Below are 13,343 nucleotides of genomic sequence, written 5' to 3'. Positions count from 1 at the left end.
CAGACCATATCTGGATATGGTCTGAATACTCAATTCATGAGGTCCATGAAAGCTACTGGGGCATTAGTTAACCCGAAAGACATAACAAGAAACTCAAAATGGCCATAACAAGTTTGGAAAGCGGTTTTCGGGATGTCACACTCCCTAACTTTAAGTTGATGATAGCCGGAATGAAGGTCTATCTTTGAGAAATAACTTGCTCCTTGAAATTGGTCAAATAAATCATCTATTATCGGAAGAGGGTACTTATTTTTTATGGTGACTTTATTCAGTTGGCGGTAATTAATGAATATACGCAAAGAGCCATCTTTCTTTCTCATAAAAAACATAGTAGCACCCCAAGGAGAAACACTGGGCCTTATGAAACCCTTATCTAGTAGATCTTTGAGTTGCTCTTTCAACTTCTTAAGTTCTGTAGGGGCCATACGGTAAGGAGGAATAGAAATGGGCTGAGTATCGAGAAGAAGATCAATCCCAAACGCTATCTCTCTATCGGGAGGTATCCCTGGGAGATCATTCGGAAAGACATCAGAAAACTCATTGACGACGTTAACAGACTGGAGAGTTGGAGTCTCAGACTTAGTATTTTTGACTCTAACCAAATGGTAAATACACCCCTTGGAAATAAGCTTTCTAGCTTTGAGGTAAGAGATAAAATGACTCTTGGGTAACACAGAATTCCCAGACCACTCAATCACAGATGCACCTGGAAATTGAAACTTGACCACTCGAGTTCGACAATCAATAGAGGCATAAGAAGAATACAGCCAGTCCATACCCAAAATCACATCAAAATCTACCATGTCTAACTCAATCAGATCAGCCAACAAGACTTTATGAAAAACGGTAACAGGACACTTTTTATACACTTTCTGGGTAATAATTGAATCACTCACTGGGGTAGAAACTAGGATACGATTAGGAATAATCTCAGGACTCATTTCAAAATTCACAGCAATCAAAGGTGTAACATATGAGAAACTGGATCCAGGATCCAACAAAGTATACACATCAAACTGAAATATACGAAGCTTACCAGTAACAACATCGAGAGAATTCTCCTATTCCTGGCGGGACGGTAAAGCATAGAATCTATTCTGGCACTGGCCACTAGCATTGCTAGAAGAGGCACCTTGAGCTGGAGCTGGGCGAGTCACTAGAACTGGAGTACTAACAGTCTGAGTCTAGGTCTGAAGGCGATAGTCACGACGCCCTTGTCCGTTCTATGGATAATCTCTAACTCTGTGACCCATGTTACCATATCGAAAACAACCCCTCTTCTCACCCCAACACTCACCCGAATGAGCCTTACCACACTTAGGACACAGGAGAGAATTTGGCTTACTGCCAGTACTGTACTGGGATCTGGATGCATATGACCCACTACCTTGCTCCTGCCTACCTCTAGGCACAGGAGCACTAGCAGATGACGGTGATGGCATAGACGAATGATCCTGATACTGAGAGCAACTCCCTCTCTGTGATCTAGTCTGACCTTGTTCGTGCAGCTTAGACCTAACTCTCTTATTCCTTCTCATTCTATCTCTCTCCTTAATCTTATCTACCTCAATCTATTGGGCATGAGTCATCAGCCTAGAAAGATTCATCTCACTATTCAACATAGAAGACCTACACTCCCTAACCACATAACTAGATACTCCAGTTATAAACTTACTCATACTAGCCCGATTATTAGCCACTAAGTCAGGAGCATACTTGGCCAACTGATTGAACTTTAGACAGTACTCCCTAATAGTCATAGAGCCCTATTGCAGGTTCATAAAATCTTCCACCTTTGCCTCCCTTATCTCTAAAGGGAAAAACTTATCCAGGAATGCATCCTGGAACTCTTGCCAAGTTGTAGGGACAGCTCCCTCACCTCTACCTTTCCTTTAAGCAACAACCTAGTCATAAGAAAGGTTTTTCAACCTATACGCAACCAACTCCACACTATGTTCCTCAGATACATACATTACCTGAGTAATCTTCCTCACCTCCTCTAAAAACAACTGTGGATCCTCACCAGACTTGGACCCATAGAATTCTGGTGGCTTCATCAGCATGAAGTCATAGATCCTGGCAGCAACTGAATCACCTCTCTGCTGCTGTAGAGCCGGGGCTGGGTTAGCCTAAACATTTGCAGTAATAGCTTAGGCCAGCGCCTGAAAGGCTACCCGAAATTTAGTATGAGACACTTTTTCATTCAACGAGTCAGCGGGTTAAGGTTTCTGACCATTATTATTTCTTCTCGCTCGACGTGGAGGCATATTTCTGAAAGAGGAGAGCACGAATAAATAGCAGAGAGAGACACTTTAAGCACGATAAATTTCTGAAAGAAAGAATCACACTTTTTCTAAAAACATCTTGTAGCCTCTTTTTCATAGATGTGGTGCGCTACACACCGATGATCAAGACTCTACTTAACGTGGCTTGTCAGACTCCCTAGGATACCTTAAAACCTTAGGCTTTTATACCAAGTTTGTAACGCCCCAAAAAATGGGTCTCGGAGCATCACATGGTACTTAAGGCTACGAGTAGCCCCAAGCTAACCCTTTGAGCCATTTTCATTCAGTTTAACACAAATCAATGGGATTTCCATAAATAACCCTCAAATATCAATAGAGTAATCATCATCCAAGAATAAAAGAATTTTAGAAAGATAAAAAAATATGACTTATTAGTCAACTCCCAACATCTATACTAGTCTGGCAAGCCTCTAAGAAAATCAATAAAACCAGCGAGCCATTGAGACATGCCCCAACTGACTCATACTCAGTTATCAAATGTAAAAAAATTTCGTGAAACCAATATCAGATATCACGTCCTCAGAACATGAGGACTCACCACAATAGAGGATGTAGAACAGTATGCCCAAAGAATCACTGTCGAACCTGGAACTGAGCACCTGAAGCTATATTCCGAGAAAATACAGCCCACATCCGAAGATGTGGGTCAGTACTATGGAAAGGAATTGAGTATATGGGGGTGTATGCAGTTGTATAAACATCATCATCATAAATATTTATAAAAAATATGCAGGATGTATGAAAGATTCATATAGCCCAAAGAAAGTCATCATAATCATGAGAGGATTAAATAAGTACAATAACACATGTGAGTCATCATATAATTTGTCAATCACTTTCAGTTCATCAAGAATATCAATTCTCATAATGTAAATATCATTTAAATTTTTCGAAAGAATAACTTTCACAATTCCACTTTTAAATCACTTCACCATTCACCATAGACACAAGGAAACACACACACACTGGGAGATCCTATAACCGACATAAATCATGTAAGCTATATGGAGTCCAACTACAACCCACGTTGGGGAGAGCCGTCCTATCCTTGCCATCAGAGTAGGAATATCGATATCAAATCCACACAAACTAGTGATCACTATATAAATTAGCCTCTGGCTCACTCCTCCCACTCGGTGCTAAAGATTTCTCCCGGACTTAGCTCAGATCATTTCAAAGACAATCCACAATAAAATTTTATGAATATATAAATATACATCGGGAGCCATCATGCTTCCCATCTATCAAAATCAACCACTTTGTAGATTTATTTCACACTTGAGTTCAAAACAACTCCATTAAGACCAAAAGGTCAAAATCATTCAAAATATCTCAACTATTCAACATCAATGTTCTTATAACAGACACTTTCTCAAAAAAAAAACACAATTTCCAATAGGGATTCACGACCCAAATATCAAAATCATGATAAATATCGTTCAAGATTCATGCTTTATATCTCCACACATGTAAATTCTTCTTTCAAAATCATAAACATCAAGATTTCATAATAATCATCATAATATATGAGTTCATACTTCAAATTCATAAAAAATCAAATAAAAATCATGCCTTTGTAAAGAAAATTACTTTTGGGCACAAGAACAAAAGAGTGTTCTTGTTGAAAAACCCCACATACCTTGAGTGATGAACTTTAGATAGATACTCATTTTTGAGATATTAATTGTGCCTTTGAATGATGGTTCTTGGAGTTCTTGAACTAGGAACTTGGAATCTTGAATAAATTTGCAGAATTAATGGTGAACTTTGGAGGTTCTTGAAGTTGGATGTAGGAGCTTAGGGTTTTCTTTTTGAGGGAATTTGATGAAATATAACATATTATGCTTCTAATAGGCTTTAATATAGGGTTTGGATGGATTTTGGGTGAGGGGGAATGACCAAAACGCCCTTAAAAATCAAATAATTCTTGAATTTGTCCTTTGATGGACTATTTTGATAGTCTAAAGTAGATCAACCATAATGTTTTACTCCGATATCCAAATTGGATAAAACTAATTTCATTAGAAAGAGGACTCTTATATGTTTCTATTGATATATAGTATCTCACCCAGATCATTGTGTACAAGGAGTTATGATCATTTGAAGTTGAACCAAAAATTCACTTTTGATAGGCTGAAGTAGATCAACCATAACTTTTTTGTCAAATAGAAAAATTGGATAAAACTAGTTTCATTGGAAAGAGGACTCACAGATCTTTCCGTTGATATATAGTACATCACCTAGATTATTATGTACAAGGACTTATGATCATTTAAAGTTGTAGAAAAAATACGTCAGGCCTCAGTACTTTTTCCTGCACATTTTACTATTCACTACTATTCACGGTTCGATCGGAATGTTCCTAACTCGTCGCTCAGGTGTCCATTTTGGATGATCCATATATCATTGGAAATCTTATTCGATACTCTACGCAATGGTGGGTCATAAGCTATGAAATTCCGTATGGAAAACTTATAATTCATTCTAGAAGATAGAACCCAACACATTTACACATAAAATTTCAATAAAAAATTTCCCGGGGTATTACAAGAACCCACCTGGGGGTTTGGTGTTATTTTTGAACCCATGGCACAATGGTTCCATATTGGTTATTATTATTTTTGTTGTAATTCTTAGATTGTATTGTTGATAGCTTGGCTCGTGGAATAAGAAGCTTTAAGAAAAGGAAAGAAAAAGCTTGTTGGTTCATAAGTTGCTTGGATTCAAGGTAGGTTAGGCTTACTTGTAGTTAGATTGATCTTGGTTTTATTATAATTATTGATATCTTGTGAGATTGGGCGGGGTTTAGATGATAAATTCATTGAATGGTGATATTTGGGATTAGTTGATTCTTATAGGTTATTGAACTTTCAAAGTGTGATGCTTGACCCTTAGCCTAGAACCTTGGATAGTTCTATAGTATAATACTTTAGTTGCTCTAATAGATGAGAATGATGTTTCTCCCTAACTTTAAGGGTATGTTGACCTAGATATTGCTTAGTTAGGAAATGGCCTTGGTGTTTGGGTTGACTTAGAAGGAATACTTGAAGAATATTTTCCCTATAGGCTTGGTAAGGAATGATAAGCCCTAATGGTGTGATTTAGATAACTTAGACTAAATCCGGGTGATGTTAGTCTTATGATAGTGAATTTTTGCATTCTTGGGATTTAGGAGTTGGACTTGACCCGCCTTAAGCTTGAACTATGAAATACTTTAGAGATAGATACTTGATGCATGTCTAAATTACATTATTTAGATTATTATGGTAAACCTCAATTGTCGATTTATGCATGTGGTTAATAGTTGGATAATGTTTACACTTGATTGTTTATCTTGTGGTTATGATATATATAGCCTTCGAAAAGTGGTGATTATGTATAGCATTTAGATACTCATGCCCATTCTTCTACCCATATTATGTGGTGATGGTTAATAGTAAAGTATGGTGGTATATATTAACTTACATCCTTATTACTCTATTATTGTGGATTGTATATGTTATTGATTTGACTGTATATATGAATGGTATGATGATGCCCGATGAATTCGAAGGATATGTTGATGTTATAATAATGCCCGGTGAATCTAGAAGAGGTAATGATGATATGATGATGCCCGGTAAATTCGGAGGATATGTTGATGTTATGATGATGCCCGGTGAATTTGGAGGAGGTAACGATGATATGATGATGCCCGGTGAATCCAGAGGATATGTTGATGTTATAATGATGCCCACTGAATTTGGAAGAGGTAATAATAATATTATGATGCCCGGTGAATCCGAAGGATATATTGATATTATAATGATGCCCAGTGAATCTAGAGGATATGTTGATGTTATGATGATGCTCAGTGAATCAAGCGGATATGTTGATGTTATAATAATTCCTGGTGAATCCGGAGGATATGTTGATGTTATGATGATGCCTGGTAAATCCGGGATAATATGTTGATGTTATGATAATTCCTGATAAGTTCGGAAGAGGTAAATATGTTATGATGCCGTGAGCAGCAAATTAACATAAATTCTTGAATACATTGTGAGGTTAGGCTGTGTGGGGACAAACTGCTTATGTATGTGGGACGTGATGACTTCCTTGGTAAATTGTTGTTCATTCCTTGTCCTTTTTCACTAAATAAGAAGTATGGCCCTTGTTGACTCTAATTGATAACTAGAGGTAATTTATGCCTATCATTGGGTTAAGGCTAATTGGTATGTGTAATCTTGTGTAGAACCAAAGGCTCACTTAGTAAATCTACTTGACTTGCATTAATGGTTATGTTATGGAATTTTGCCTAGTAAAGTGGCTTATATGATAACTAGTTATTTATAATAAATGATTACGACTTATAGTGTAAAACCTAGTGAACCAGTTGGTGAACCTTACTTGGTTAAAATATGGAAACTAGCCCTTAAGGTTGTAAAATGATCAATAATAATATACTTGGTATTGTACGATGGATGGTTAAGTTGACATCTAGTATGTGATGTCGTGCTGGCTTAATTTAGGATTCATATAATGAGAGTTCTAACTTGAGAATGGCCTTGTAATGGGTGAATAAATAATAGCATTGGTAACTTGTAGCTTTTCCCTTAAGTGATGTCTAGTAACTATAAGTCTTGTAATGTAGTGGCTTATGGAAACGAAGGTTAACTAGTATAGACTAATCTTGGAGTTTATTAAGGAACTGGAGAATAAGTTATATTACTATGCAACGTTGATATTTATTTCATTGTGATTAAATTGCAGTATTGATGATGATTATGGACCTTAGAAATGAGCCATGGCGGGGTTTTATTACCCACGGCTTCGATTAGTTGTGGTATAGTATTGCCTTGATATATTGTTGGTTGATCTTTTGGTGTACTCTCCTATGGTATGGGACGCCGTGATGGGTTCTTTGTATTGTATTCTTTTGGTGTACTCTCTGGTGGTATGGACTCCATGATGAGTTCTTAGTTGTATTCTTTGCGTGTACTTCCTAGTGGTATGGGATGTCGTGGTAAGTTCTTGTGCTTTATATTCTAATGAAGGTTGGTGTTGATTATGGTAAATTCATGGTTGTTGTTGTATATATGTTGCTTGACACTTCCTAAATGATTACTCATTTGTAGGATGAATATGGTATGTATTGATGTGATACGTTATGCTATTACCCTAGTAGATTAGTTATTCTTTACAGTGGTAGCATGGAAGATTCAGATTTGATTGTGTTCCTTGACTTTAAGTTATTGTCTTACCTTATATCATCTTTATATTATGATTTATCTCAGTCGACCAATGATGCCTACTGAGCACCCGTGTTTTGGTACTCATACTACACTTCTGTATCTTTTTGGTGCAGACCCAGGTTCTAGTTGCCATTGTTGATTCGGGATCGTGCCGCGTTGACCATTCGAAGAAAGGGTGAACTCTTGGAGTTCGAGTTGTCCTCTTTCCCTCTATCTTCATTTGTCTTTTGTTTTCGAGACAAGTGTATGAGATTATTTAAGACATTTTAGACTGTAAGTCATAAATTCCTATTGTCAAATCTAGATGCTCTTGTACTAATACTATCAGGTCATGGGATTGGTATTTGAATATCGGTTGACTTAGATTGTGGAATGTCATTGTTTATATTGAGTTCTTATATTGGGTCCATGTTGGACATTTATACCAAAGTAACCCATTGCATTAGCTCTGGGTTACATTATCAGCTTACCTACCAGTGGGATGTGGTAGGTGCCATCATGACTCAAAAATCTGGTTGTGACACTTACTATTCTATGATCCTTATCGGGACATCCCTAAAGAACAAAGAATCTGAGATACCAATACCACCAAAAGGAACCAACCAACCAAGGATCATCCATACCTTACCCCAACGCAAACTTATAGAATACCAGTTGAATGGACTCATGCAAGGGCAAGTACAATTCAACTTAGAATTTACCAAGACACATCACTACGAGAGCTTGAGTCTAGTTATTCACCACCTCTATATTCAAACCTATCCAAAGATAAAAGGATTTAACATAGGCCACCGGGCTCTACCCCTCATATCTATCCCGAAACACCACTCCATTTCCATCACCATTATAATATGGAAACCATAAGTAAAAGACATGGACAAACCATATAACCGAAACCCCCAAACTATAATTGAACATCTATAACCATACACTACTATGCCATGGAAATAATTCATAAAACCATGCCCTATGATATATTTCAAGTACCCAACACAACTATTGGTATATCCACCAATCACAACATTCAAGCCTACGACTTATATACCTACAGTATGATCTATCCATCAAAAGATCTAGAACCCTGTACAACCTTCACAAGGTTTTCACCACCCATTCCTTTCCTAAATATTTCCCATGACAACAACCTTACCTTCCAAAACCTTTAATCTGGTAGTCACCCTAGAATCTCCCCTATGTAGGGGCTTCTACATTTCCCATTTCAACACACTGCCATACTTCCCAAACCACTACCATCCTAATATAAGAAGAGTCATTTAAGAAATCAAATTACAAGAGTTATCCATGCCTCCCAAGGCAAGATCCCAGAGACAAGACACGACACTATAGGCACGAAGTACTTCACAAGAACCACCTACACCGTAATGAAGAAACATCTCGACCAAACCATACCATAAGAGGAGACTTTAAGACTGGACACTGAAAGAAACACAACCACACATACCATGAGTAACTTAACACAAGGTCAAGGCTCATAACCAGGGAACAAGGAGAATGCAAAATGTGAACCTTAGTCATAAGTGCTATAAGAATGCATACAACACTAGTAGAGTAATCTCTTAACTGAGAGAGAAGAGTGTCACTAGAATACACAACCCAAACTTCCCTTGAATTCCACCACTAGAAGGAAATTTAAGACTAACCACCACCCTCATCCCATAATATCTACGAACACAATTATCTGTTCTAATCAGTATCACCAAATATGTACACCAAGGACGCTTGGTTTTCCTATACGCAAAACCTCACTCAACCAAATGCTACCTAGAGCCCAGAATAGATATGCAAAAACTATAAGACCAAATCAACTCCAAGGTTTCCAATTAAACCAAAACCATTTAAAATCAAACCATAGACACCAAGGCCTTTCAAAATTATTTGAATCCAGCAAAAACCAATTCGTATTACTTTAACCATGTATGCAATGCAAAGATTTAAGAATATTCAAACCATGTTATAAAATCATATTCAATGGCAATTTTACAAATAGTTTTGAGGACATATAATTTCCAAGACTAAAATTGAGTACTTGGGAAATCCATAGTGCCCCGAAATCCATTTAACATTCCCATGCATCCCACAATGTTCATAAACATAAATAAAGCATGAATAATGCATCATAATCCATGGAAAATCAATTAAATGAGTAAGCATGTCAAAGCCCTCAATTGTGCCAAAACCCACATTTAAAATCAAGAATTTAATAATCAATTTCATGCCAACAATAAGGTACAAGTATAGGTACAAAGACACATGCAAGTTCCATGATCTATGTCATCTAATGACTTTACCCCCAATCCATCCGTTCATCCTGAATGTTCGATCTACAAGTCACAACTTTACCACTATTGTATTCCTTAAGTCATCAGCCTCATCCAACCTACCAATTTATCCCCAAAACTCTCGCATTGCTATTCCCGAGCTAACTTACTGTCTTTTATCAATATCAATATCTAAGGTCTACACTTAAAGTCTATCAACCGCCCTGTACTAATAGAAAAGTAACCTATATAAAATAGGGTATACATATAAGGTCCTTTCCCACCCTAACTTCGTTAGTCACCTACAAACAACCTATCCATTCTCAGGGAAAACCATTCCCCTTATGCATGCAAGAACAAAACACCCCATGGAGAAACACTAAGACAAAGAGAACCTTTATCTAAGAGATCCTTAAACTTCTCCTTTAAGATTGTTTAACCCCACTGGAACCATTCTATAAATAAAGAATAAAAATTGGACAGGTGTCCAAAACAAGACCAATCCCAAACCAACCTCCCAATTATAAACCCACAATGAGGGTCGTCAAGAATACCTTAGGAAATTTATCCACCACCGAAAACAAACCAAAGAAGGACCTTCTGAGTTAGGATCTTTAACCCAAACCGACTAACAAGGACATCCCTTCAGAGACCAATCTCCAAACTTAAAGATATGCTATAACCTTTCACTTAAACTAGGGACCTAAAAAAACCATTCTCCCATTCCATAACTGACTTACCAGGAAGACTAAAGGCAACTTTTTTACAGATCCAACAATCTAATAAAGAATAGCACAAGTGCAACTAATCTATTTATGAATGACATTGAAATCCACCACATTCGAGACAAATAATTTCACCAAGATCCTCTTATCACCAGAAGATACCACACACCCCTTATAGACTCTTTTGGCAATCATAGAGTCACCAATTGAGGTATAAACAGAAGAAGAAAAGAGTTTAAAGTAATTTTAAGACCGAAATACACAAACACAAATGGGATCACAAAAGAGAGAGGACCCCAAACCAAGTAAACTAGACACACCAGAAGAAAAGGAGCTTTCAACATTCTAGTGTCAGCATCAAAAGATGCCTTGGACTCCTGAGGAATAGTAAGGACATTGAGACAATCCCGACCACTATTGGAGCTAGAGGTAGTAGCTAATACTCTATTTGCCCAAGCGGAAACTGTTCTGGGATATCCCTATCACATGATACCCAACTGACCACAACCAAACTACTAATTCCTTCATCCCTCGCAACAACTACAATGTGACCAACCACAAAATTTATAAAGAAAATGGGATGATATGGAATGGGCCCCATTAGATCGAGATTAGGCACCTTGTGCCCTAAAAGAATTTACCAATCCAAAAACACCTGCCTCTAATTGAATCCAGATAGGGAACACAAGACATAGAATATGAGTTAGGACTCACCTAACTCTTGCTTTTGACCATTGATCACCATACCATTGGCCTTTTTTTTGTGCTGAGATCCCCTTACCTTGCCCATTTACCAACCTTACCTCATTTCTTCCCATACTAATAGGACAAGACTGATGTAATAGAGTTGTCACTATTTGAGTTAATAGATGATTAGGGTGACAAAAATCATTATTGGTAACCTCTCCTTGAGGTAATTGATCTTGTTCATGTTTATATGTTCAATTACCAGTATTCACCCAGATTTTGACTTGTTCTGAGAGCTATAATATGATATTTTGAGTGTAATTAAGATTTAAGTGTGTTCTTTATCTAATGGATATGATTAGTATTTCCAGGACTAAATTGTGATGGAATTAGATGGGATTGGACACATTAATGATATGAAATAATAAAGGGAGAAAATAAAGACATTGGAACATAGCTTAGAAAGGCAAGATGGAAGTTCAAAATTCTCATTTTTGTAATCACCGCATCGCATTGACGGACCAAATGGCATTGTCAAAATCCAGTGAAGGACCGAGATACGATTGCATCGCGGTAAGGAGCTAGTTTCCAATTGTCAAATTCCAAAATAGGGGCGCGATATTATCACGTCGTGGTGAAGTTCCAGTTGCCAGTTTTTCTAAGTCTACAGCTCAACCCATCATAGTGGAAAATAAAATTGCATTTGTCAAAAACCCGTAGATCTCTGCAATTTTTCCGCATCGCGGTGGTGAGCCAAATCACAATTATCACAAAATAGTAACCTTTCATGATGGCACATATTTGCGAGAAGTATGGCTTTGGACAGCATAGCGCGTCGCGCTGAGTGACAAAATTAGGTTTTTTGGCCCATCTACAAAAGGAAAAATCAAGATAATTTGGGGACACTTTGAAAAGAATAGTAGCAGTAGAATAACACAAAATTCTCTCTCTTAGGGTTTTTAGAATTTTTTTTGAACTTTTTTACTTTAAGATAAATTCTTGGTATGATAAATTACTTATTTTTGATGTTGAATTCAAACATGAGTGGATAAACACCCTTGTTCTGGGGTTGAGGCCAAGAACATGACTACTATTTGATATTCTTTATCGTAGTTTCTTTTTGGATTATCATCTGGGTTGTTCTTAATTTCTTGAGCTTACTATTTTGATGAGTGGGCACCATTAGAATAAATCTATATTTCTATGTGAATTTGGGAGGAGAATCGTAGGATAGAACAATGAAATTAAGGATCAAGGTTCTTATCCTTTTATAAAATAAGGGGTTTGAATTAGCATCTGGGATAGAGATATACTTAGAAGCCTTTCTTAGTTCAATCGTAAGAAGATACCTTTATGAATCTAGATGAATTATTGCATCTTCACAGGAGCCGTAGTTGGAATATTCAATAGATAGAAGATTTGAGGTTGGGAGACCAAATCATACTATAAACCTTACAAATCAACAACCCGATAACCAATTAGAATGCGATAAAAAGTTAGAATTGTATGATTATTAGATTTGCCTCAACCCTGGAATTCTCATCATTACTGTTTACAACCATTGCTTGCTTTACTGTTGTCATAAATTTTTATTTCTTATTTGTTTATAATTTTTATTCAAAATTTCACAAATATCTTGATACTTTACAACACTTAATACCTCTTTGTCTAAAACTAAAAGTTGGTTAAATTTCTAGTTTCTTGGTCCTCGTGGGAATGATATCTGACTGTCTAAGTCACAATATTACTTGTACAATCACATGCACTTGCATATGCATTTGAGCTACAACAAGTTTTTGGTGCCACTATCAGGAACTAGTATAATTAGTACTTTGGTAAATTTTGGTTTTTGATAATAAGTTTAAGTGTTAACGACTTGATCTTAGTGTCTTTATTTTTACAGGTTTAGCTGACTGCAGGACTGGCGAGAGATAGAGTTGGTAAAGCCTTTTGTAGAACCAGAACTGATATTTTAACAAAGGTAAAGAGCTCAATATCCCATTCAATAGGTTCAAATAGCTGAAAGAGTTTATCCAAATGATCCTATCGATCCAAATGCCAAACATGTCCCAGCTCCAATTATCCCAACTATTCTTACTCAACTAGCTGCTA

This window comes from Capsicum annuum, chromosome 6 (genome assembly GCF_002878395.1).
Source record: "Capsicum annuum cultivar UCD-10X-F1 chromosome 6, UCD10Xv1.1, whole genome shotgun sequence".
Taxonomy (NCBI): Eukaryota; Viridiplantae; Streptophyta; class Magnoliopsida; order Solanales; family Solanaceae; genus Capsicum; species Capsicum annuum.
The sequence above is the reverse complement of the archived record's forward strand: the minus strand, read 5'-3'. Positions refer to the sequence as shown.